This window comes from Oncorhynchus mykiss, chromosome 1 (genome assembly GCF_013265735.2).
Source record: "Oncorhynchus mykiss isolate Arlee chromosome 1, USDA_OmykA_1.1, whole genome shotgun sequence".
Classification (NCBI taxonomy): Eukaryota; Metazoa; Chordata; class Actinopteri; order Salmoniformes; family Salmonidae; genus Oncorhynchus; species Oncorhynchus mykiss.
In genome coordinates, this window is record NC_048565.1 from 95,269,807 (window position 1) to 95,296,048 (window position 26,242).

Sequence of the window (26,242 nt, forward strand, 5' to 3'; positions counted from 1 at the left end):
ATCCCTACTGCCTCTGATCTGGAGGACTCACTAAACAGAGAACATCCCTGGTCATCCCTACTGCCTCTGATCTGGAGGACACACTGAACAGAGAACGTCCCTGGTCATCCCTACTGCCTCTGATCTGGAGGATTCACTAAACAGAGAACATCCCTGATCATCCCTACTGCCTCTGATCTGGAGGACTCACTAAACAGAGAACATCCCTGGTCATCCCTACTGCCTCTGATCTGGAGGACTCACTAAACAGAGAACATCCCTGGTCATCACTACTGCCTCTGATCTGGAGGACTCACTAAACAGAGAACATCCCTGGTCATCCCTACTGCCTCTGATCTGGAGGACTCACTAAACAGAGAACATCCCTGGTCATCCCTACTACCTCTGATCTGGAGGACTCACTAAACAGAGAACATCCCTGGTCATCCCTTCTAGCCTCTGATCTGGAGGACTCACTAAACAGAGAACATCCCTGGTCATCCCTACTGCCTCTGATCTGGAGGACTCACTAAATAGAGAACATCCCTGGTCATCCCTACTGCCTCTGATCTGGAGGACTCACTAAACAGAGAACGTCCCTGGTCATCCCTACTGCCTCTGATCTGGAGGACTCACTAAACAGAGAACATCCCTGGTCATCCCTACTGCCTCTGATCTGGAGGACTCACTAAACAGAGAACATCCCTGGTCATCCCTACTGCCTCTGATCTGGAGGACTCACTAAACAGAGAACATCCCTGGTCATCCCTACTGCCTCTGATCTGGAGGACTCACTAAACATAGAACATCCCTGGTCATCCCTACTGCCTCTGATCTGGAGGACTCACTAAACAGAGAACATCCCTGGTCATCTCTACTGCCTCTGATCTGGAGGACTAACTAAACAGAGAACATCCCTGGTCATCCCTACTGCCTCTGATCTGGAGGACTCACTAAACAGAGGTCATCCCTACTGCCTTTGATCTGGAGGACTCACTAAACAGAGGTCATCCCTACTGCCTTTGATCTGGAGGACAAACTAAACAGAGGTCATCCCTACTGCCTCTGATCTGGAGGACTAACTAAACAGAGAACATCCCTACTGCCTCTGATCTGGAGGACTCACTAAACAGAGAATATCCCTGGTCATCCCTACTGCCTCTGATCTGGCGGACTCACTAAACAGAGAACATCCCTGGTCATTCCTACTGCCTCTGATCTGGAGGACTTACTAAACAGAGAACATCCCTTGTCATCCCTACTGCATCTGATCTGGAGGACTCACTAAACAGAGAACATCCCTGGTCATCCCTACTGCCTCTGATCTGGAGGACTCACTAAACAGAGAACATCCCTGGTCATCCCTACTGTCTCTGATCTGGAGGACTCACTAAACAGAGAACATCCCTGGTCATCCCTACTGCCTCTGATCTGGAGGACTCACTAAACAGAGAACATCCCTGGTCGTCCCTACTGCCTCTGATCTGGAGGACTCACTAAACAGAGAACATCCCTGGTCATCCCTACTGCCTCTGATCTGGAGGACTCACTAAACAGAGAACATCCCTGGTCATCCCTACTGCCTCTGATCTGGAGGACTCACTAAACAGAGAACATCCCTGGTCATCCCTACTGTCTCTGATCTGGAGGACTCACTAAACAGAGAACATCCCTGGTCATCCCTACTGTCTCTGATCTGGAGGACTCACTAAACACAAATGCTTTGTTTTGTAAATGACGTCTGAGTGTTGGAGTGGTGGAGTGTTGAAGTGTTGGAGTGTTGGAGTGGTGGAGTGGTGGAGTGGTGGAGTGTTGGAGTGGTGGAGTGTCGGAGTGGTGGAGTGGTGGAGTGGTGGAGTGTTGGAGTGGTGGAGTGGTGGAGTGTTGGAGTGGTGGAGTGGTGGAGTGGTGGAGTGTTGGAGTGGTGGAGTGTTGGAGTGTTGGAGTGGTGGAGTGTCGGAGTGGTGGAGTGGTGGAGTGGTGGAGTGTTGGAGTGTTGGAGTGTTGGAGTGGTGGAGTGTTGGAGTGGTGGAGTGTTGGAGTGGTGGAGTGGTGAGTGGTGGAGTGGTGGAGTGTTGGAGTGGTGGAGTGTTGGAGTGGTGAGTGGTGGAGTGTTGGAGTGTTGGAGTGTTGGAGTGGTGGAGTGGTGGAGTGTTGGAGTGGTGGAGTGTTGGAGTGTTGGAGTGTTGGAGTGGTGGAGTGTTGGAGTGGTGGAGTGTTGGAGTGGTGGAGTGGTGAGTGGTGGAGTGGTGGAGTGTTGGAGTGGTGGAGTGTTGGAGTGGTGAGTGGTGGAGTGTTGGAGTGTTGGAGTGGTGGAGTGGTGGAGTGGTGGAGTGGTGGAGTGGTGGAGTGTTGGAGTGGTGGAGTGTTGGAGTGGTGGAGTGTTGGAGTGGTGGAGTGGTGAGTGGTGGAGTGGTGGAGTGTTGGAGTGGTGGAGTGTTGGAGTGGTGAGTGGTGGAGTGTTGGAGTGTTGGAGTGTTGGAGTGGTGGAGTGGTGGAGTGTTGGAGTGGTGGAGTGGTGAGTGGTGGAGTGGTGGAGTGGTGGAGTGTTGGAGTGGTTGAGTGGTGGAGTGGTGGAGTGTTGGAGTGGTGGAGTGGTGGAGTGTTGGAGTGGTGGAGTGGTGGAGTGGTGGAGTGTTGGAGTGGTGGAGTGTTGGAGTGGTGGAGTGGTGAGTGGTGGAGTGGTGGAGTGTTGAAGTGTTGGAGTGTTGGAGTGGTGGAGTGGTGGAGTGTTGGAGTGGTGGAGTGTTGGAGTGGTGGAGTGGTGGAGTGTTGGAGTGTTGGAGTGTTGGAGTGGTGGAGTGGTGGAGTGGTGGAGTGTTGGAGTGTTGGAGTGGTGGAGTGGTGGAGTGGTGGAGTGGTGGAGTGTTGGAGTGGTGGAGTGTTGGAGTGTTGGAGTGTTGGAGTGGTGGAGTGGTGGAGTGTTGGAGTGTTGGAGTGTTGGAGTGGTGGAGTGGTGGAGTGTTGGAGTGTTGGAGTGGTGGAGTGGTGGAGTGTTGGAGTGTTGGAGTGGTGGAGTGGTGGAGTGTTGGAGTGGTGGAGTGGTGGAGTGTTGGAGTGGTGGAGTGGTGGAGTGGTGGAGTGTTGGAGTGGTGGAGTGGTGGAGTGGTGGAGTGTTGGAGTGGTGGAGTGTTGGAGTGGTGGAGTGGTGGAGTGTTGGAGTGGTGGAGTGTTGGAGTGGTGGAGTGGTGGAGTGGTGGAGTGGTGGAGTGTTGGAGTGGTGGAGTGTTGGAGTGGTGGAGTGTTGGAGTGGTGGAGTGGTGGAGTGTTGGAGTGGTGGAGTGTTGGAGTGGTGGAGTGGTGGAGTGGTGGAGTGGTGGAGCGGTGGAGCGGTGGAGTGGTGGAGTGGTGGAGTGTGCCCCTGGCTATCCGTAAATTAAAAGAAAGGAAAATGATGCTGTGTGGTTTGCTTAATATAAGGAATGTGAAATGATTTTTAATTTTACTTTTGATACTATTTTTAAAACCAAATACTTTTAGACTTTTACTCAAGTAGTATTTTACTGGGTGACTTTTAATTGAGTCATTTTTTACTAAGGGACAGTCTTTTTTAAAACTTTTACTCAAGTATGACTTGGAAACTTAAGTATCTTTACTTTGTCATTAAGAACTGCTCTTTACATAATACAGACTGACCAAGAGAATTCAGATGAAAGCTATGATCCCTTATTGGGTGGTGGAAAGACTGACACTACACTCTTAGAAGGAACCATGGAGTGTATAGCTAGCCATGTGCAAGAGGGTAGCCTCATACCCAACTCTGTCCAAATATGTAGAAATGGTTGAGTAGACTGAGTAGAGGTCATAGGTCAGGTCAGGGGTTAGTAGTGGAACAGGAATGTATGTTCTGAGCCAAGACGTTCTCAATGGGAAGCAGATGGTTTATTAACTACTGTAAACCCAAGACTCATGTTCTCAATGGGAAGCAGATGGTTTATTAACTACTGTAAACCCAAGACTCATGTCCTCAATGGGAAGCAGATGGTTTATTAACCACTGTAAACCCAAGACTCATGTTCTCAATGGGAAGCAGATGGTTTATTAACTACTGTAAACCCAAGACTCATGTTCTCAAGGGGAAGCAGATGGTGTATTAACTACTGTAAACCCAAGACTCATGTTCTCAATGGGAAGCAGATGGTTTATTAACTACTGTAAACCCAAGACTCATGTTCTCAATGGGAAGCAGATGGTTTATTAACTACTGTAAACCCAAGACTCATGTTCTCAATGGAAAGCAGATGGTTTATTAACTACTGTAAACCCAAGACTCATGTTCTCAATGGGAAGCAGATGGTTTATTAACTACAGTAAACCTCGTCAACAATAATCACACCGGAGAACGAGAACAACAGTGACCGGCTGGTGGAGTAGAGTTTTCTGGCAGGATTAAGAATTACGTGATCCTGTTGTTGGAGGAACCACAAATCCACTCATATATATATATATATATATATATATATATGATAAACCTTAATATGATGCACAGCCTGTACAAAAAAACAGTTTTCTCCCCAATTTCGTGGTTTCCAATTGGTAGTTACAGTCTTGTCACATCTCTGCAACTCCCGTACGGACTCGGGAGAGGTGAAGGTCGAGAGCCGTGTGTCCTCCGAAACACGACCCAACCAAGCTTCACTGCTTCTTAACACAATGCCAACTTAACCCCGGAAGCACCAATGTGTCAGAGGAGGAAACACCGTGCACCTGGCGACCGTGTCCGGGTGCACTGTGCCCGGCCCGCCACAGGAGTCGCTAGAGCACGATGGGACTTGAACATCCCTGCCGGGCCAAACCCTCCCCTAACCCGGACGACGCTGGGGCCAATTGTGCGCCGCCCCGTGGGTCTCCCGGTCACAACAGAAGCCTGGACTCGAACCCAGAATCTCTAGCGGAACACAGCTGGCACAGCGATGCAGTTACCGTAGACCACTGCGCCACTCGGGAAGCCGCATCTAAACATCTTCTAAATGACTCCGTACTCATTGATTAATTGATGGAAGAACCTTGATCAAAACCTTTTCCAGTCCGTTATCAGCCTGAAAATGTAATCCTGGCATGTTTATGAAAAAAGGTAAAAAATGACATAGTGTTTTGATCAATGCATTGCAGTTAATGTTAAACGATGAGTGTCACGGGGTTTATGCCTAAGTCAATACATTGCATTCAATGGGGACGTGTAGAGAGAAAGGCATCACAGACATGACACCCTCTTCTCTCTCTCTCTCTCTCTCTCTATCTCTCTCTTCAATCTCTTTCTCCCTCCTTCTCTCCCTCTCCCTTATCCCCCTCCATTCTATCTCCCTCCTTCACCCTTTCCATCTCTCTCTCCCTCCTCCACCTCTCTCTCCTCTTTCCCACCTACACAGAGAGGATATTGACGTATATACAGTGCCTTGCGAAAGTATTCGGCCCCCTTGAACTTTGCGACCTTTTGCCACATTTCAGGCTTCAAACATATTTTTTTGTGAAGAATCAACAACAAGTGGGACACAATCATGAAGTGGAACAACATTTATTGGATATTTCAAACCTTTTTAACAAATCAAAAACTGAAAAATTGGGCGTGCAAAATTATTCAGCCCCCTTAAGTTAATACTTTGTAGCGCCACCTTTTGCTGCGATTACAGCTGTAAGTCGCTTGGGGTATGTCTCTATCAGTTTTGCACATCGAGAGACTGACATTTTTTCCCATTCCTCCTTGCAAAACAGCTCGAGCTCAGTGAGGTTGGATGGAGAGCATTTGTGAACAGCAGTTTTCAGTTCTTTCCACAGATTCTCGATTGGATTCAGGTCTGGACTTTGACTTGGCCATTCTAACACCTGGATATGTTTATTTTTGAACCATTCCATTGTAGATTTTGCTTTATGTTTTGGATCATTGTCTTGTTGGAAGACAAATCTCCGTCCCAGTCTCAGGTCTTTTGCAGACTCCATCAGGTTTTCTTCCAGAATGGTCCTGTATTTGGCTCCAACCATCTTCCCATCAATTTTAACCATCTTCCCTGTCCCTGCTGAAGAAAAGCAGGCCCAAACCATGATGCTGCCACCACCATGTTTAACAATGCGGATGGTGTGTTCAGCTTTGTTGCTTTTACGCCAAACATAACGTTTTGCATTGTTGCCAAAAAGTTCGATTTTGGTTTCATCTGACCAGAGCACCTTCTTCCACATGTTTGGTGTGTCTCCCAGGTGGCTTGTGGCAAACTTTAAACAACACTTTTTATGGATATCTTTAAGAAATGGCTTTCTTCTTGCCACTCTTCCATAAAGGCCAGATTTGTGCAATATACGACTGATTGTTGTCCTATGGACAGAGTCTCCCACCTCAGCTGTAGATCTCTGCAGTTCATCCAGAGTGATCATGGGCCTCTTGGCTGCATCTCTGATCAGTCTTCTTGTATGAGCTGAAAGTTTAGAGGGACGGCCAGGTCTTGGTAGATTTGCAGTGGTCTGATACTCCTTCCATTTCAATATTATCGCTTGCACAGTGCTCCTTGGGATGTTTAAAGCTTGGGAAATCTTTTTTGTATCCAAATTCGGCTTTAAACTTCTTCACAACAGTATCTCGGACCTGCCTGGTGTGTTCCTTGTTCTTCATGATGCTCTCTGCGCTTTTAACGGACCTCTGAGACTATCACAGTGCAGGTGCATTTATACGGAGACTTGATTACACACAGGTGGATTGTATTTATCATCATTAGTCATTTAGGTCAACATTGGATCATTCAGAGATCCTCACTGAACTTCTGGAGAGAGTTTGCTGCACTGAAAGTAAAGGGGCTGAATAATTTTGCACGCCCAATTTTTCAGTTTTTGATTTGTTAAAAAAGTTTGAAATATCCAATAAATGTCGTTCCACTTCATGATTGTGTCCCACTTGTTGTTGATTCTTCACAAAAAAATACAGTTTTATATCTTTATGTTTGAAGCCTGAAATGTGGCAAAAGGTCGCAAAGTTCAAGGGGGCCGAATACTTTCGCAAGGCACTGTATGGACTAGGGTTGAGCTGAGAGAGGACAGGAAGCTAGGGTTAGTTACTGTCAGGACTAGGGTTAGTTACTGTCAGGATTAGGGTTAGTTACTGTCAGGACTAGGGTTAGTTACTGTCAGGACTAGGATTAGTTACTTTCAGGACTAGGGTTAGTTACTGTCAGGACTAGGTTTAGTTACTGTCAGGACTAGGGTTAGTTACTGTCAGGACTAGGGTTAGTTACTGTCAGGACTAGGGTTAGTTACTGTCAGGACTAGGGTTAGTTACTGTCAGGACTAGGGTTAGTTACTGTCAGGACTAGGGTTAGTTACTGTCAGGACTAGGGTTAGTTACTGTCAGGACTAGGTTTAGTTACTGTCAGGACTAGCGTTAGTTACTGTCAGGACTAGCGTTGGTTACTGTCAGGACTAGGGTTGAGATGGGAGCGGACATGAAGTCAGGGTTAGAGTTTGCTTGAAATCAACTCTAGTCCTGTCTGTCTGTCTGTCTGTCTGTCTGTCTGTCTGTCTGTCTGTCTGTCTGCCTGCCTGTCTGTCTGCCTGCCTGTCTGCCTGTCTGTCTGCCTGTCTGTCTGTCTGTCTGTCTGTCTGTCTGTCTGTCTAACTGCCTGGCTGCCTGTCAGATATACTGACAGACCGGCACAGAAGACAGACAGACAGACGTGCTAATCAGGGGTTTTACAGTGTGATGGCCCGTGACATTGGCTCACATTAATCTTCTCGTCAAAGCTGGAGATGACGTCGATGAATACTTCGACTCAGTGCCCCGGATTAATAAAAATAAATGCATAGATGAGGTGATACCGATAGTGTCTTTCCAAACGTTCCCGAATCAAATAGCAGCCTTGTAGGAAAATAGACAGAGAGAGACGCTGCTTATAACCTGGGAGGTTATAATATGGTTAAACAGTGCAAATACGACCTGCGCAGATCCATCAAGATGGCCAAAACACAAGTATAGGGACAAAGTTGAGGAGCAATTCAACGGTTCGGACACAAGGCGAATGTGGCAGGGGCTCCTAACAATCACAGATTACAAAGTGGAGGAGCAATTCAACGGTTCGGACACAAGGCGAATGTGGCAGGGGCTCCTAACAATCACAGATTACAAAGTGGAGGAGCAATTCAACGGTTCGGACAAAAGGCGAATGTGGCAGGGGCTCCTAACAATCACAGATTACAAAGTGGAGGAGCAATTCAACGGTTCGGACACAAGGCGAATGTGGCAGGGGCTCCTAACAATCACAGATTACAAAGTGGAGGAGCAATTCAACGGTTCGGACAAAAGGCGAATGTGGCAGGGGCTCCTAACAATCACAGATTACAAAGTGGAGGAGCAATTCAACGGTTCGGACACAAGGCGAATGTGGCAGGGGCTCCTAACAATCACAGATTACAAAGTGGAGGAGCAATTCAACGGTTCGGACACAAGGCGAATGTGGCAGGGGCTCCTAACAATCACAGATTACAAAGTGGAGGAGCAATTCAACGGTTCGGACAAAAGGCGAATGTGGCAGGGGCTCCTAACAATCACAGATTACACAGTGGAGGAGCAATTCAACGGTTCGGACACAAGGCGAATGTGGCAGGGGCTCCTAACAATCACAGATTACACAGTGGAGGAGCAATTCAACGGTTCGGACAAAAGGCGAATGTGGCAGGGGCTCCTAACAATCACAGATTACAAAGTGGAGGAGCAATTCAACGGTTCGGACACAAGGCGAATGTGGCAGGGGCTCCTAACAATCACAGATTACAAAGTGGAGGAGCAATTCAACGGTTCGGACACAAGGCGAATGTGGCAGGGGCTCCTAACAATCACAGATTACAAAGTGGAGGAGCAATTCAACGGGTCGGACAAGGCGAATGTGGCAGGGGCTCCTAACAATCACAGATTACAAAAAGAAAGCCTGCCAAAATCGCGGTCACCAACGGCAACCCTACCAGAGGAGCAAAACACCTTTTCTCAAAACTCGAGCACAATGACCCTGATCTGCCGAGGAGAAAGCACAATGACCCTGATCTGCCGAGGAGACAGCACAATGACCCTGATCTGCCGAGGAGACAGCACAATGATTGTGATCTGCTGAGGAGACAGCACAATGACTCTGATCTGCTGAGGAGACAGCACAATGACTCTGATCTGCTGAGGAGACAACACAATGACCCTGATCTGCAGAGGAGACAGCACAATGACCCTGATCTGCTGAGGAGACAACACAATGACCCTGATCTGCAGAGGAGACAGCACAATGACCCTGATCTGCAGAGAAGCGGGCACAATGACCCTGATCTGCTGAGGAGACAACACAATGACCCCGATCTGCAGAGGAGACAGCACAGTGACCCTGATCTGCTGAGGACACAGCACAATGTCCCTGATCTGTAGAGGAGACAACACAATGACCCTGATCTGCAGAGGAAACAGCACAATGATCCTGATCTGCAGAGGAGACAGCACAATGACCCTGATCTGCTGAGGAGACAACACAATGACCCTGATCTGCTGAGGAGACAGCACAATGACCCTGATCTGCAGAGGAGACGGCACAATGACCCTGATCTGCAGAGGAGACAGCACAATGACCCTGATCTGCTGAGGAGACAGCAAAATGACCCTGATCTCCCGAGGAGACAACACAATGACCCTGATCTGCAGAGGACACAGCACAATGACCCTGATCTGCTGAGGAGACAACACAATGACCCCGATCTGCAGAGGAGACAGCACAGTGACCCTGATCTGCTGAGGACACAGCACAATGTCCCTGATCTGTAGAGGAGACAACACAATGACCCTGATCTGCAGAGGAAACAGCACAATGATCCTGATCTGCAGAGGAGACAGCACAATGACCCTGATCTGCTGAGGAGACAACACAATGACCCTGATCTGCTGAGGAGACAGCACAATGACCCTGATCTGCAGAGGAGACGGCACAATGACCCTGATCTGCAGAGGAGACAGCACAATGACCCTGATCTGCTGAGGAGACAGCAAAATGACCCTGATCTCCCGAGGAGACAACACAATGACCCTGATCTGCAGAGGACACAGCACAATGACCCTGATCTGCTGAGGAGACAACACAATGACCCTGATCTGCTGAGGAGACAGGACAATGACCCTGATCTGTAGAGGAGACAACACAATGACCCTGATCTGCTGAGGAGACAGGACAATGACCCTGATCTGTAGAGGAGACAACACAATGACCCTGATCTGTAGAGGAGACAACACAATGACCCTGATCTGTAGAGGAGACAACACAATGACCCTGATCTGTAGAGGAGCCAACACAATGACCCTGATCTGCTGAGGAGACAGCACAATGACACTGATCTGTAGAGGAGACAGCACAATGACCCTGATCTGCCGAGGAGACAACACAATGACCCTGATCTGCTGAGGAGCCAGCACAATGATCCTGATCTGCAAAGGAGACAGCACAATGACCTGATCTGCTGAGGAGACAGCACAATGACCCTGATCTGCAGAGGAGACAGCACAATGACCCTGATCTGCAAAGGAGACAGAACAATGACCCTGATCTGCAAAGGAGCCAGCACAATGACACTGATCTGTAGAGGAGACAGCACAATGACCCTGATCTGCCGAGAAGATAGCACAATGACCCTGATCTGCAGAGGAGACAGAACAATGACCCTGATCTGCAGAGGAGAAAGAACAATGACCCTGATCCTGCCGAGGAGACAGCACAATGACCCCGACCTGCCGAGGAGACAGCACAATGACCCTGATCTGCAGAGGAGACTGCACAATGACCCTGATCTGTAGAGGAGCGGGCACAATGACCCTGACCTGCCAAGGAGACAGCACAATGACCCTGAACTGCAGAGGAGACAGCATAATGACCCTGATCTGCAAAGAAGACAGCACAATGACACTGATCTGTAGAGGAGACAGCACAGTGACCCTGATCTGCCGAGAAGACAGCACAATGACCCTGATCTGCAGAGGAGACAGGACAATGACCCTGATCTGTAGAGGAGACAGCACAATGACCCTGATCTGCAGAGGAGACAGCACAATGACCCTGATCTGCTGAGGAGACAACACAATGACCCTGATCTGCAAAGGAGACAGCACAATGACCCTGATCTGCAAAGGAGCCAGCACAATGACACTGATCTGTAGAGGAGACAGCACAATGACCCTGATCTGCCGAGAAGATAGCACAATGACCCTGATCTGCAGAGGAGACAGAACAATGACCCTGATCTGCAGAGGAGAAAGAACAATGACCCTGATCCTGCCGAGGAGACAGCACAATGACCCCGACCTGCCGAGGAGACAGCACAATGACCCTGATCTGCAGAGGAGACAGCACAATGACCCTGATCTGCAGAGGAGCGGGCACAATGACCCTGACCTGCCAAGGAGACAGCACAATGACCCTGAACTGCAAAGGAGACAGCACAATGACCCTGATCTGCAAAGAAGACAGCACAATGACACTGATCTATAGAGGAGACAGCACAGTGACCCTGATCTGCCGAGAAGACAGCACAATGACCCTGATCTGCAGAGGAGACAGGACAATGACCCTGATCTGTAGAGGAGACAGCACAATGACCCTGATCTGCAGAGGAGACAGCACAATGACCCTGATCTGCTGAGGAGACAACACAATGACCCTGATCTGATGAGGAGACAGCACAATGACCCTGATCTGCAAAGGAGACAGCACAATGACACTGATCTGTAGAGGAGACAGCACAATGACCCTGATCTGCAGAGGAGACAGCACAATGACCCTGATCTGCTGAGGAGACAACACAATGACCCTGATCTGCTGAGGAGACAGGACAATGACCCTGATCTGTAGAGGAGACAACACAATGACCCTGATCTGCTGAGGAGACAGGACAATGACCCTGATCTGTAGAGGAGACAACACAATGACCCTGATCTGTAGAGGAGACAACACAATGACCCTGATCTGTAGAGGAGACAACACAATGACCCTGATCTGTAGAGGAGCCAACACAATGACCCTGATCTGCTGAGGAGACAGCACAATGACACTGATCTGTAGAGGAGACAGCACAATGACCCTGATCTGCCGAGGAGACAACACAATGACCCTGATCTGCTGAGGAGCCAGCACAATGATCCTGATCTGCAAAGGAGACAGCACAATGACCTGATCTGCTGAGGAGACAGGACAATGACCCTGATCTGTAGAGGAGACAACACAATGACCCTGATCTGCTGAGGAGACAGGACAATGACCCTGATCTGTAGAGGAGACAACACAATGACCCTGATCTGCAGAGGAGACAACACAATGACCCTGATCTGTAGAGGAGACAACACAATGACCCTGATCTGTAGAGGAGCCAACACAATGACCCTGATCTGCTGAGGAGACAGCACAATGACACTGATCTGTAGAGGAGACAGCACAATGACCCTGATCTGCCGAGGAGACAACACAATGACCCTGATCTGCTGAGGAGCCAGCACAATGATCCTGATCTGCAAAGGAGACAGCACAATGACCTGATCTGCTGAGGAGACAGCACAATGACCCTGATCTGCAGAGGAGACAGCACAATGACCCTGATCTGCAAAGGAGACAGAACAATGACCCTGATCTGCAAAGGAGCCAGCACAATGACACTGATCTGTAGAGGAGACAGCACAATGACCCTGATCTGCCGAGAAGATAGCACAATGACCCTGATCTGCAGAGGAGACAGAACAATGACCCTGATCTGCAGAGGAGAAAGAACAATGACCCTGATCCTGCCGAGGAGACAGCACAATGACCCCGACCTGCCGAGGAGACAGCACAATGACCCTGATCTGCAGAGGAGACTGCACAATGACCCTGATCTGTAGAGGAGCGGGCACAATGACCCTGACCTGCCAAGGAGACAGCACAATGACCCTGAACTGCAGAGGAGACAGCATAATGACCCTGATCTGCAAAGAAGACAGCACAATGACACTGATCTGTAGAGGAGACAGCACAGTGACCCTGATCTGCCGAGAAGACAGCACAATGACCCTGATCTGCAGAGGAGACAGGACAATGACCCTGATCTGTAGAGGAGACAGCACAATGACCCTGATCTGCAGAGGAGACAGCACAATGACCCTGATCTGCTGAGGAGACAACACAATGACCCTGATCTGCAAAGGAGACAGCACAATGACCCTGATCTGCAAAGGAGCCAGCACAATGACACTGATCTGTAGAGGAGACAGCACAATGACCCTGATCTGCCGAGAAGATAGCACAATGACCCTGATCTGCAGAGGAGACAGAACAATGACCCTGATCTGCAGAGGAGAAAGAACAATGACCCTGATCCTGCCGAGGAGACAGCACAATGACCCCGACCTGCCGAGGAGACAGCACAATGACCCTGATCTGCAGAGGAGACAGCACAATGACCCTGATCTGCAGAGGAGCGGGCACAATGACCCTGACCTGCCAAGGAGACAGCACAATGACCCTGAACTGCAAAGGAGACAGCACAATGACCCTGATCTGCAAAGAAGACAGCACAATGACACTGATCTATAGAGGAGACAGCACAGTGACCCTGATCTGCCGAGAAGACAGCACAATGACCCTGATCTGCAGAGGAGACAGGACAATGACCCTGATCTGTAGAGGAGACAGCACAATGACCCTGATCTGCAGAGGAGACAGCACAATGACCCTGATCTGCTGAGGAGACAACACAATGACCCTGATCTGATGAGGAGACAGCACAATGACCCTGATCTGCAAAGGAGACAGCACAATGACACTGATCTGTAGAGGAGACAGCACAATGACCCTGATCTGCCGAGAAGACAGCTCAATGACCCTGATGTGCAGAGGAGACAGGACAATGACCCTGATCTGTAGAGGAGACAGCACAATGACCCTGATCTGCAGAGGAGACAGCACAATGACCCTGATCTGCTGAGGAGACAACACAATGACCCTGATCTGCTGAGGAGACAGCACAATGACCCTGATCTGCAGAGGAGACAGCACAATGACCCTGATCTGCAGAGGAGACAGAACAATGACCCTGATCCTGCCGAGGAGACAGCACAATGACCCTGATCTGTAGAGGAGACAACACAATGACCCTGATCTGTAGAGGAGCCAACACAATGACCCTGATCTGCTGAGGAGACAGCACAATGACCCTGATCTGCTGAGGAGACAGCACAATGACACTGATCTGTAGAGGAGACAGCACAATGACCCTGATATGCCGAGGAGACAACACAATGACCCTGATCTGCTGAGGAGACAGCACAATGATCCTGATCTGCAGAGGAGACAGCACAATGACCCTGATCTGCTGAGGAGACAGCACAATGACCCTGATCTGCAGAGGAGACAGCACAATGACCCTGATCTGCAAAGGAGACAGAACAATGACCCTGATCTGCAAAGGAGCCAGCACAATGACCCTGATCTGCTGAGGAGACAACACAATGACCCTGATCTGATGAGGAGACAGCACAATGACCCTGATCTGCAAAGGAGACAGCACAATGACACTGATCTGTAGAGGAGACAGCACAATGACCCTGATATGCCGAGGAGACAACACAATGACCCTGATCTGCTGAGGAGACAGCACAATGATCCTGATCTGCAGAGGAGACAGCACAATGACCCTGATCTGCAGAGGAGACAGCACAATGACCCTGATCTGCTGAGGAGACAACACAATGACCCTGATCTGCTGAGGAGACAGCACAATGACCCTGATCTGCAGAGGAGACAGCACAATGACCCTGATCTGCAGAGGAGACAGAACAATGACCCTGATCCTGCCGAGGAGACAGCACAATGACCCTGATCTGTAGAGGAGACAACACAATGACCCTGATCTGTAGAGGAGCCAACACAATGACCCTGATCTGCTGAGGAGCCAGCACAATGATCCTGATCTGCAAAGGAGACAGCACAATGACCTGATCTGCTGAGGAGACAGCACAATGACCCTGATCTGCAGAGGAGACAGCACAATGACCCTGATCTGCAAAGGAGACAGAACAATGACCCTGATCTGCAAAGGAGCCAGCACAATGACACTGATCTGTAGAGGAGACAGCACAATGACCCTGATCTGCCGAGAAGATAGCACAATGACCCTGATCTGCAGAGGAGACAGAACAATGACCCTGATCTGCAGAGGAGAAAGAACAATGACCCTGATCCTGCCGAGGAGACAGCACAATGACCCCGACCTGCCGAGGAGACAGCACAATGACCCTGATCTGCAGAGGAGACTGCACAATGACCCTGATCTGTAGAGGAGCGGGCACAATGACCCTGACCTGCCAAGGAGACAGCACAATGACCCTGAACTGCAGAGGAGACAGCATAATGACCCTGATCTGCAAAGAAGACAGCACAATGACACTGATCTGTAGAGGAGACAGCACAGTGACCCTGATCTGCCGAGAAGACAGCACAATGACCCTGATCTGCAGAGGAGACAGGACAATGACCCTGATCTGTAGAGGAGACAGCACAATGACCCTGATCTGCAGAGGAGACAGCACAATGACCCTGATCTGCTGAGGAGACAACACAATGACCCTGATCTGCAAAGGAGACAGCACAATGACCCTGATCTGCAAAGGAGCCAGCACAATGACACTGATCTGTAGAGGAGACAGCACAATGACCCTGATCTGCCGAGAAGATAGCACAATGACCCTGATCTGCAGAGGAGACAGAACAATGACCCTGATCTGCAGAGGAGAAAGAACAATGACCCTGATCCTGCCGAGGAGACAGCACAATGACCCCGACCTGCCGAGGAGACAGCACAATGACCCTGATCTGCAGAGGAGACAGCACAATGACCCTGATCTGCAGAGGAGCGGGCACAATGACCCTGACCTGCCAAGGAGACAGCACAATGACCCTGAACTGCAAAGGAGACAGCACAATGACCCTGATCTGCAAAGAAGACAGCACAATGACACTGATCTATAGAGGAGACAGCACAGTGACCCTGATCTGCCGAGAAGACAGCACAATGACCCTGATCTGCAGAGGAGACAGGACAATGACCCTGATCTGTAGAGGAGACAGCACAATGACCCTGATCTGCAGAGGAGACAGCACAATGACCCTGATCTGCTGAGGAGACAACACAATGACCCTGATCTGATGAGGAGACAGCACAATGACCCTGATCTGCAAAGGAGACAGCACAATGACACTGATCTGTAGAGGAGACAGCACAATGACCCTGATCTGCCGAGAAGACAGCTCAATGACCCTGATGTGCAGAGGAGACAGGACAATGACCCTGATCTGTAGAGGAGACAGCACAATGACCCTGATCTGCAGAGGAGACAGCACAATGACCCTGATCTGCTGAGGAGACAACACAATGACCCTGATCTGCTGAGGAGACAGCACAATGACCCTGATCTGCAGAGGAGACAGCACAATGACCCTGATCTGCAGAGGAGACAGAACAATGACCCTGATCCTGCCGAGGAGACAGCACAATGACCCTGATCTGTAGAGGAGACAACACAATGACCCTGATCTGTAGAGGAGCCAACACAATGACCCTGATCTGCTGAGGAGACAGCACAATGACCCTGATCTGCTGAGGAGACAGCACAATGACACTGATCTGTAGAGGAGACAGCACAATGACCCTGATATGCCGAGGAGACAACACAATGACCCTGATCTGCTGAGGAGACAGCACAATGATCCTGATCTGCAGAGGAGACAGCACAATGACCCTGATCTGCTGAGGAGACAGCACAATGACCCTGATCTGCAGAGGAGACAGCACAATGACCCTGATCTGCAAAGGAGACAGAACAATGACCCTGATCTGCAAAGGAGCCAGCACAATGACCCTGATCTGCTGAGGAGACAACACAATGACCCTGATCTGATGAGGAGACAGCACAATGACCCTGATCTGCAAAGGAGACAGCACAATGACACTGATCTGTAGAGGAGACAGCACAATGACCCTGATATGCCGAGGAGACAACACAATGACCCTGATCTGCTGAGGAGACAGCACAATGATCCTGATCTGCAGAGGAGACAGCACAATGACCCTGATCTGCAGAGGAGACAGCACAATGACCCTGATCTGCTGAGGAGACAACACAATGACCCTGATCTGCTGAGGAGACAGCACAATGACCCTGATCTGCAGAGGAGACAGCACAATGACCCTGATCTGCAGAGGAGACAGAACAATGACCCTGATCCTGCCGAGGAGACAGCACAATGACCCTGATCTGTAGAGGAGACAACACAATGACCCTGATCTGTAGAGGAGCCAACACAATGACCCTGATCTGCTGAGGAGACAGCACAATGACCCTGATCTGCTGAGGAGACAGCACAATGACACTGATCTGTAGAGGAGACAGCACAATGACCCTGATATGCCGAGGAGACAACACAATGACCCTGATCTGCTGAGGAGACAGCACAATGATCCTGATCTGCAGAGGAGACAGCACAATGACCCTGATCTGCTGAGGAGACAGCACAATGACCCTGATCTGCAGAGGAGACAGCACAATGACCCTGATCTGCAAAGGAGACAGCACAATGACCCTGATCTGCAAAGGAGCCAGCACAATGACACTGATCTGTAGAGGAGACAGCACAATGACCCTGATCTGCCGAGAAGATAGCACAATGACCCTGATCTGCAGAGGAGACAGAACAATGACCCTGATCTGCAGAGGAGAAAGAACAATGACCCTGATCCTGCAGAGGAGACAGCACAATGACCCCGACCTGCCGAGGAGACAGCACAATGACCCTGATCTGCAAAGGAGACAGCACAATGACCCTGATCTGCAAAGGAGCCAGCACAATGACACTGATCTGTAGAGGAGACAGCACAATGACCCTGATCTGCCGAGAAGATAGCACAATGACCCTGATCTGCAGAGGAGACAGAACAATGACCCTGATCTGCAGAGGAGAAAGAACAATGACCCTGATCCTGCCGAGGAGACAGCACAATGACCCCGACCTGCCGAGGAGACAGCACAATGACCCTGATCTGCAGAGGAGACAGCACAATGACCCTGATCTGCAGAGGAGCGGGCACAATGACCCTGACCTGCCAAGGAGACAGCACAATGACCCTGAACTGCAAAGGAGACAGCATAATGACCCTGATCTGCAAAGAAGACAGCACAATGACACTGATCTGTAGAGGAGACAGCACAGTGACCCTGATCTGCCGAGAAGACAGCACAATGACCCTGATCTGCAGAGGAGACAGGACAATGACCCTGATCTGTAGAGGAGACAGCACAATGACCCTGATCTGCAGAGGAGACAGCACAATGACCCTGATCTGCTGAGGAGACAACACAATGACCCTGATCTGATGAGGAGACAGCACAATGACCCTGATCTGCAAAGGAGCCAGCACAATGACACTGATCTGTAGAGGAGACAGCACAATGACCCTGATCTGCCGAGAAGACAGCTCAATGACCCTGATGTGCAGAGGAGACAGGACAATGACCCTGATCTACCGAGAAGATAGCACAATGACCCTGATCTGCAGAGGAGACAGAACAATGACCCTGATCTGCAGAGGAGAAAGAACAATGACCCTGATCCTGCCGAGAAGACAGCACAATGACCCCGACATGCCGAGGAGACAACACAATGACCCTGATCTGCTGAGAAGACAGCACAATGATCCTGATCTGCAGAGGAGACAGCACAATGACCCTGATCTGCTGAGGAGACAGCACAATGACCCTGATCTGCAGAGGAGACAGCACAATGACCCTGATCTGCAAAGGAGCCGGCACAATGACCCTGATCTGCAAAGGAGCCAGCACAATGACACTGATCTGTAGAGGAGACAGCACAATGACCCTGATCTGCCGAGAAGATAGCACAATGACTCTGATCTGCAGAGGAGACAGAACAATGACCCTGATCTGCAGAGGAGAAAGAACAATGACCCTGATCCTGCCGAGGAGACAGCACAATGACCCCGACCTGCCGAGGAGACAGCACAATGACCCTGATCTGCAGAGGAGACAGCACAATGACCCTGATCTGCAGAGGAGCGGGCACAATGACCCTGAGCTGCCAAGGAGACAGCACAATGACCCTGAACTGCAAAGGAGACAGCATAATGACCCTGATCTGCAAAGAAGACAGCGCAATGACACTGATCTATAGAGGAGACAGCACAGTGACCCTGATCTGCCGAGAAGACAGCATAATGACCCTGATCTGCAGAGGAGACAGGACAATGACCCTGATCTGTAGAGGAGACAGCACAATGACCCTGATCTGCAGAGGAGACAGCACAATGACCCTGATCTGCTGAGGAGACAACACAATGACCCTGATCTGATGAGGAGACAGCACAATGACCCTGATCTGCAAAGGAGCCAGCACAATGACACTGATCTGTAGAGGAGACAGCACAATGACCCTGATCTGCAGAGGAGACAGCACAATGACCCTGATCTGCAGAGGAGACAGAACAATGACCCTGATCCTGCCGAGGAGACAGCACAATGACCCTGATCTGCAGAGAAGCGGGCACAATGACCCTGACCTGCCAAGGAGACAGCACAATGACCCTGATCTGTAGAGGAGACAGCACAATGACCCTGATCTGCTGAGGAGACAGCACAATGACCCTGATCTGCCGAGGAGACAACACAATGACCCTGATCTGCAGAGGAGACAGCACAATGACCCTGATCTGCAGAGGAGACAGCACAATGACCCTGATCTGCAGAGGAGACAACAAAAAGACCCTGATCTGTATAGGAGACAACACAATGACCCTGATCTGCTGAGGAGACAGCACAATGACCCTGATCTGCTGAGGAGACAGCACAATGACCCTGATCTGTAGAGGAGACAGGACAATGACCATGATCTGTAGAGGAGACAACACAATGACCCTGATCTGCTGAGGAGACAACACAGTGACCCTGATCTGCTGAGGAGACAGGACAATGACCCTGATCTGCAGAGGCGACAGCACAATGACCCCGACCTGCCGAGGAGACAGTACAATGACCCTGATCTGCAAATGAGCCAGCACAATGACCCTGATCGGCAGGGGAGCCAACAAAATGACCCTGATCTGTATAGGAGACAACAAAATGACCCTGATCTGCTGAGGAGACAGCACAATGACCCTGATCTGCTGAGGAGACAGCACAATGACCCTGATCTGTAGAGGAGACAGGACAATGACCCTGATCTGCCGAGGAGACAACATAATGACCCTGATCTGCTGAGGAGACAGCACAATGACCCTGATCTGCAGAGGAGACAACACAATGACCCTGATCTGCTGAGGAGACAACACAATGACCCTGATCTGCTGAGGAGAGCCAACGATGACCCCGACCTACTGAGGAGAGCCACTGATGACCCCGACCTGCTGAGGAGACAGCACAATAACCCCGACCTGCTAAGGAGAGCCAACGATGACCCCGACCTACTGAGGAGAGCCACTGATGACCCCGACCTGCTGAGGAGACAGCACAATAACCCCGACCTGCTAAGGAGAGCCACTGATGACCCCGACCTGCTGAGGAGAGCCACCGATGACCCCGACCTGCAGAGGAGAGCCACCGATGACCCCGACCTGCAGAGGAGAGCCACCGATGACCCCGACCTGCAGAGGAGAGCCACCAATGACCCCGACCTGCTGAGGAGAGCCACCGATGACCCCGACCTGCAGAGGAGAGCCACCGATGACCCCGACCTGCAGAGGAGAGCCAGAAGTCTAGATGATGGATGGATTAGAGGAGAAGTCTAGATGATGGATAGATTAGAGGAGAAGTCTAGATGATGGATGGATTAGAGGAACTGTCTAGATGATGGATGGATTAGAGGAGAAGTCTAGATGATGGATAGATTAGAGGAGAAGTCTAGATGATGGATAGATTAGAGGAACTGTCTAGATGATGGATAGATTAGAGGAGAAGTCTAGATGATGGATGGATTAGAGGAGAGGTATAGATGATGGATGGATTATAGGAGAAGTCTAGATGATGGATAGATTAGAGGAGAAGTCTAGATGATGGATACATTAGAGGAGAAGTCTAGATGATGGATAGATTAGAGAAGTCTAGATGATGGATGGATTAGAGGAGAAGTCTAGATGATTGATAGATTAGAGAAGTCTAGATGATGGATAGATTAGAGAAGTCTAGATGATGGATGGATTAGAGGAGAAGTCTAGATGATGGATGGATTAGAGGAGAAGTCTAGATGATGGATAGATTAGAGGAGAAGTCTAGATGATGGATGGATTAGAGGAGAAGTCTAGATGATGGATAGATTAGAGAAGTCTAGATGATGGATGGATTAGAGGAGAAGTCTAGATGATGGATAGATTAGAGGAGAAGTCTAGATGATGGATGGATTAGAGGAGAAGTCTAGATGATGGATAGATTAGAGAAGTCTAGATGATGGATGGATTAGAGGAGAAGTCTAGATGATGGATAGATTAGAGAAGTCTAGATGATGGATAGATTAGAGGAACTGTCTAGATGATGGATAGATTAGAGGAGAAGTCTAGATGATGGATGGATTAGAGGAGAAGTCTAGATGATGGATGGATTAGAGGAGAGGTCTAGATGATGGATGGATTAGAGGAGCTGTCTTCGTACATGGAGGAGGTTTAATATCCTGACCTAGTGAGATATACATGGAGGAGGTTTAATATCCTGACCTAGTGAGATATACATGGAGGAGGTTTAATACCCTGACCTAGTGAGATATACATGGAGGAGGTTTAATATCCTGACCTAGTGAGATATACATGGGGAGGTTTAATATCCTGACCTAGTGAGATATACATGGAGGAGGTTTAATATCCTGACCTAGTGAGATATACATGGAGGAGGTTTAATATCCTGACCTAGTGAGATATACATGGAGGAGGTTTAATACCCTGACCTAGTGAGATATACATGGAGGAGGTTTAATATCCTGACCTAGTGAGATATACATGGAGGAGGTTTAATACCCTGACCTAGTGAGATATACATGGAGGAGGTTTAATATCCTGACCTAGTGAGATATATACATGGAGGTTTAATATCCTGACCTAGTGAGATATACATGGAGGAGGTTTAATATCCTGACCTAGTGAGATATACATGGAGGAGGTTTAATATCCTGACCTAGTGAGATATACATGGAGGAGGTTTAATATCCTGACCTAGTGAGATATACATGGAGGAGGTTTAATATCCTGACCTAGTGAGATATACATGGAGGAGGTTTAATATCCTGACCTAGTGAGATATACATGGAGGAGGTTTAATATCCTGACCTAGTGAGATATACATGGAGGTTTAATATCCTGAGATATTGGGAATTTAATCAAATCCATTAAATTGTTTTTAACTAGGATAATTCATAACTGACTTTTTCCAACCTAACACAGGTACAGCAGATCTCCTTATTGTACGAGACACTATTAAATGTTCCAATAGAGGCCATGCAATTCAATACTCATCTCTAAAACAAAAGCAATGTAAGTCAAAATAGTCCATATTAACAAATGCAATAGAAGAACTAACAGCACAGATAGACAGCAATAAAAACTGTACCATAGAGGTTCAGAATGAGTTAGAGGGAAAACAAAAAGACATTGGAGGAACTTATTCAAGAAAGATTAAGTGTAATATATTATAAATTAAAGCGAGCTGAATGGAATATGGGGGAAATTGCAACCATTTATTTGCTCAAATCTTCAACATAGAAATGTACTAAAACGTGTTACAAATGACAGATTGACCCGTGATTCATCAAACGATGTTTTAAAAGAGGAAGCAAAGTCCTTTAAAGCATTTGTTTTCGTTTCAGTCTCCTCCATCTTCACTAACCAAAGTTAATTGTATAGTTAATTGTATAGATTTTTAATAATGTCAAATTAATGTCAAATTATCATCTGTACAGAAAGACTCATGTGAAGGCCAAATTAAGGAGGAGGAACTTCTTGATGCGATTAAAGCCTTTAAGTCTGGGAAAACTCCAGGGCTGGATGGCAAGGCCAGGGAAAACTCCAGGGCTGGATGTCATACCAGTGGAAGTATACCAGTGGAGGTATACCAAACTCCAGGCCTGGATGTCATACCAGTGGAGGTATACCAAACTCCAGGGCTGGATGACATACCAGTGGAGGTATACCAAACTCCAGGGCTGGATGACATACCAGTGGAAGTATACCAAACTCCAGGGCTGGATGACATACCAGTGGAGGTATACCAAACTACAGGGCTGGATGACATACCAGTGGAGGTATACCAAACTCCAGGCCTGGATGTCATACCAGTGGAGGTATACCAAACTCCAGGGCTGGATGACATACCAGTGGAAGTATACCAAACTCCATGGCTGGATGACATACCAGTGGAGGTAAACCAAACTCCATGGCTGGATGACATACCAGTGGAGGTAAACCAAACTCCAGGGATGGATGTCATACCAGTGGAGGTATACCAAACTCCAGGTCTGGGTATCATACCAGTGGAGGTATACCAAACTCCAGGCCTGGATGACATACCAGTGGAGGTATACCAAACTCCATGGTTGGATGGTATACCAGTGGAGACATACCAGTGGAGGTATACCAAACTCCATGGTTGGATGGTATACCAGTGGAGACATACCAGTGAAGGTATACCAAACTCCAGGTCTGGATTACATACCAGTGGAGGTATACCAAACTCTGGGGCTGGATCTAAATCCAAAAATCCAAATCAAATTTTATTTGTCACATACACATGGTTAGCAGATGTTAATGCGAGTGTAGCGAAATGCTTGTGCTTCTAGTTCCGACAATGCAGTAATAACCAACAAGTAATCTAACTAACAATTTCAAAACTACTGTCTTGTACACAGTGTGAGGGGATAAAGAATATGTACATAAGGATATATGAATGAGTGATGGTACAGAGCAGCATAGGCAGATACAGTAGATGGTATCGAGTACAGTATATACATATGAGATGAGTATGTAAACAAAGTGGCATAGTTAAAGTGGCTAGTGATACATGTATTACATAAGGATACAGTCGATGATATAGAGTACAGTATATACGTATGCATATGAGATGAATAATGTAGGGTAAGTAACATTATATAAGGTAGCATTGTTTAAAGTGGCTAGTGATATATTTACATCATTTCCCATCAATTCCCATTATTAAAGTGGCTGGAGTTGAGTCAGTGTCAGTGTGTTGGCAGCAGCCACTCAATGTTAGTGGTGGCTGTTTAACAGTCTGATGGCCTTGAGATAGAAGCTGTTTTTCAGTCTCTCGGTCCCAGCTTTGATGCACCTGTACTGACCTCGCCTTCTGGATGATAGCGGGGTGAACAGGCAGTGGCTCGGGTGGTTGATGTCCTTGATGATCTTTATGGCCTTCCTGTGACATCGGGTGGTGTAGGTGTCCTGGAGGGCAGGTAGTTTGCCCCCGGTGATGCGTTGTGCAGACCTCACTACCCTCTGGAGAGCCTTACGGTTGAGGGCGGAGCAGTTGCCGTACCAGGCGGTGATACAGCCCGCCAGGATGCTCTCGATTGTGCATCTGTAGAAGTTTGTGAGTGCTTTTGGTGACAAGCCGAATTTCTTCAGCCTCCTGAGGTTGAAGAGGCGCTGCTGCGCCTTCTTCACAATGCTGTCTGTGTGAGTGGACCAATTCAGTTTGTCTGTGATGTGTATGCCGAGGAACTTAAAACTTGCTACCCTCTCCACTACTGTTCCATCGATGTGGATAGGGGGGTGTTCCCTCTGCTGTTTCCTGAAGTCCACAATCATCTCCTTAGTTTTGTTGACGTTGAGTGTGAGGTTATTTTCCTGACACCACACTCCGAGGGCTCTCATCTCCTCCCTGTAGGCCGTCTCGTCGTTGTTGGTAATCAAGCCTACCACTGTTGTGTCGTCCGCAAACTTGATGATTGAGTTGGAGGCGTGCGTGGCCACGCAGTCGTGGGTGAACAGGGAGTACAGGAGAGGGCTCAGAACGCACCCTTGTGGGGCCCCAGTGTTGAGGATCAGCGGGGAGGAGATGTTGTTGCCTACCCTCACCACCTGGGGGCGGCCCGTCAGGAAGTCCAGTACCCAGTTGCACAGGGCGGGGTCGAGACCCAGGGTCTCGAGCTTGATGACGAGCTTGGAGGGTACTATGGTGTTGAATGCCGAGCTGTAGTCAATGAACAGCATTCTCACATAGGTATTCCTCTTGTCCAGATGGGTTAGGGCAGTGTGCAGTGTGGTTGAGATTGCATCGTCTGTGGACCTATTTGTGCGGTAAGCAAATTGGAGTGGGTCTAGGGTGTCAGGTAGGGTGGAGGTGATTTGGTCCTTGACTAGTCTCTCAAAGCACTTCATGATGACGGAAGTGAGTGCTACGGGGCGGTAGTCGTTTAGCTCAGTTACCTTAGCTTTCTTGGGAACAGGAACAATGGTGGCCCTCTTGAAGCATGTGGGAACAGCAGACTGGTATAGGGATTGATTGAATATGTCCGTAAACACACCGGCCAGCTGGTCTGCGCATGCTCTGAGGGCGCGGCTGGGGATGCCGTCTGGGCCTGCAGCCTTGCGAGGGTTAACACGTTTAAATGTCTTACTCACCTCGGCTGCAGTGAAGGAGAGACCGCAAGTTTTCGTTGCAGGCCGTGTCAGTGGCACTGTATTGTCCTCAAAGCGGGCAAAAAAGTTATTTAGTCTGCCTGGGAGCAGGACATCCTGGTCCGTGACTGGGCTGGATTTCTTCCTGTAGTCCGTGATTGACTGTAGACCCTGCCACATGCCTCTTGTGTCTGAGCCGTTGAATTGAGATTCTACTTTGTCTCTGTACTGACGCTTAGCTTGTTTGATAGCCTTGCGGAGGGAATAGCTGCACTGTTTGTATTCGGTCATGTTACCAGACACCTTGCCCTGATTAAAAGCAGTGGTTCGCGCTTTCAGTTTCACACGAATGCTGCCATCAATCCACGGTTTCTGGTTAGGGAATGTTTTAATCGTTGCTATGGGAACGACATCTTCAACGCACGTTCTAATGAACTCGCACACCGAATCAGCGTATTCGTCAATGTTGTTGTCTGACGCAATACGAAACATGACATACCAGTGGAGGTATACCAAACTCCAGGTCTGGATGACATACCAGTGGAGGTATACCAAACTCCATGGTTGGATGGTATACCAGTGGAGACATACCAGTGGAGGTATACCAAACTCTGTGGTTGGATGG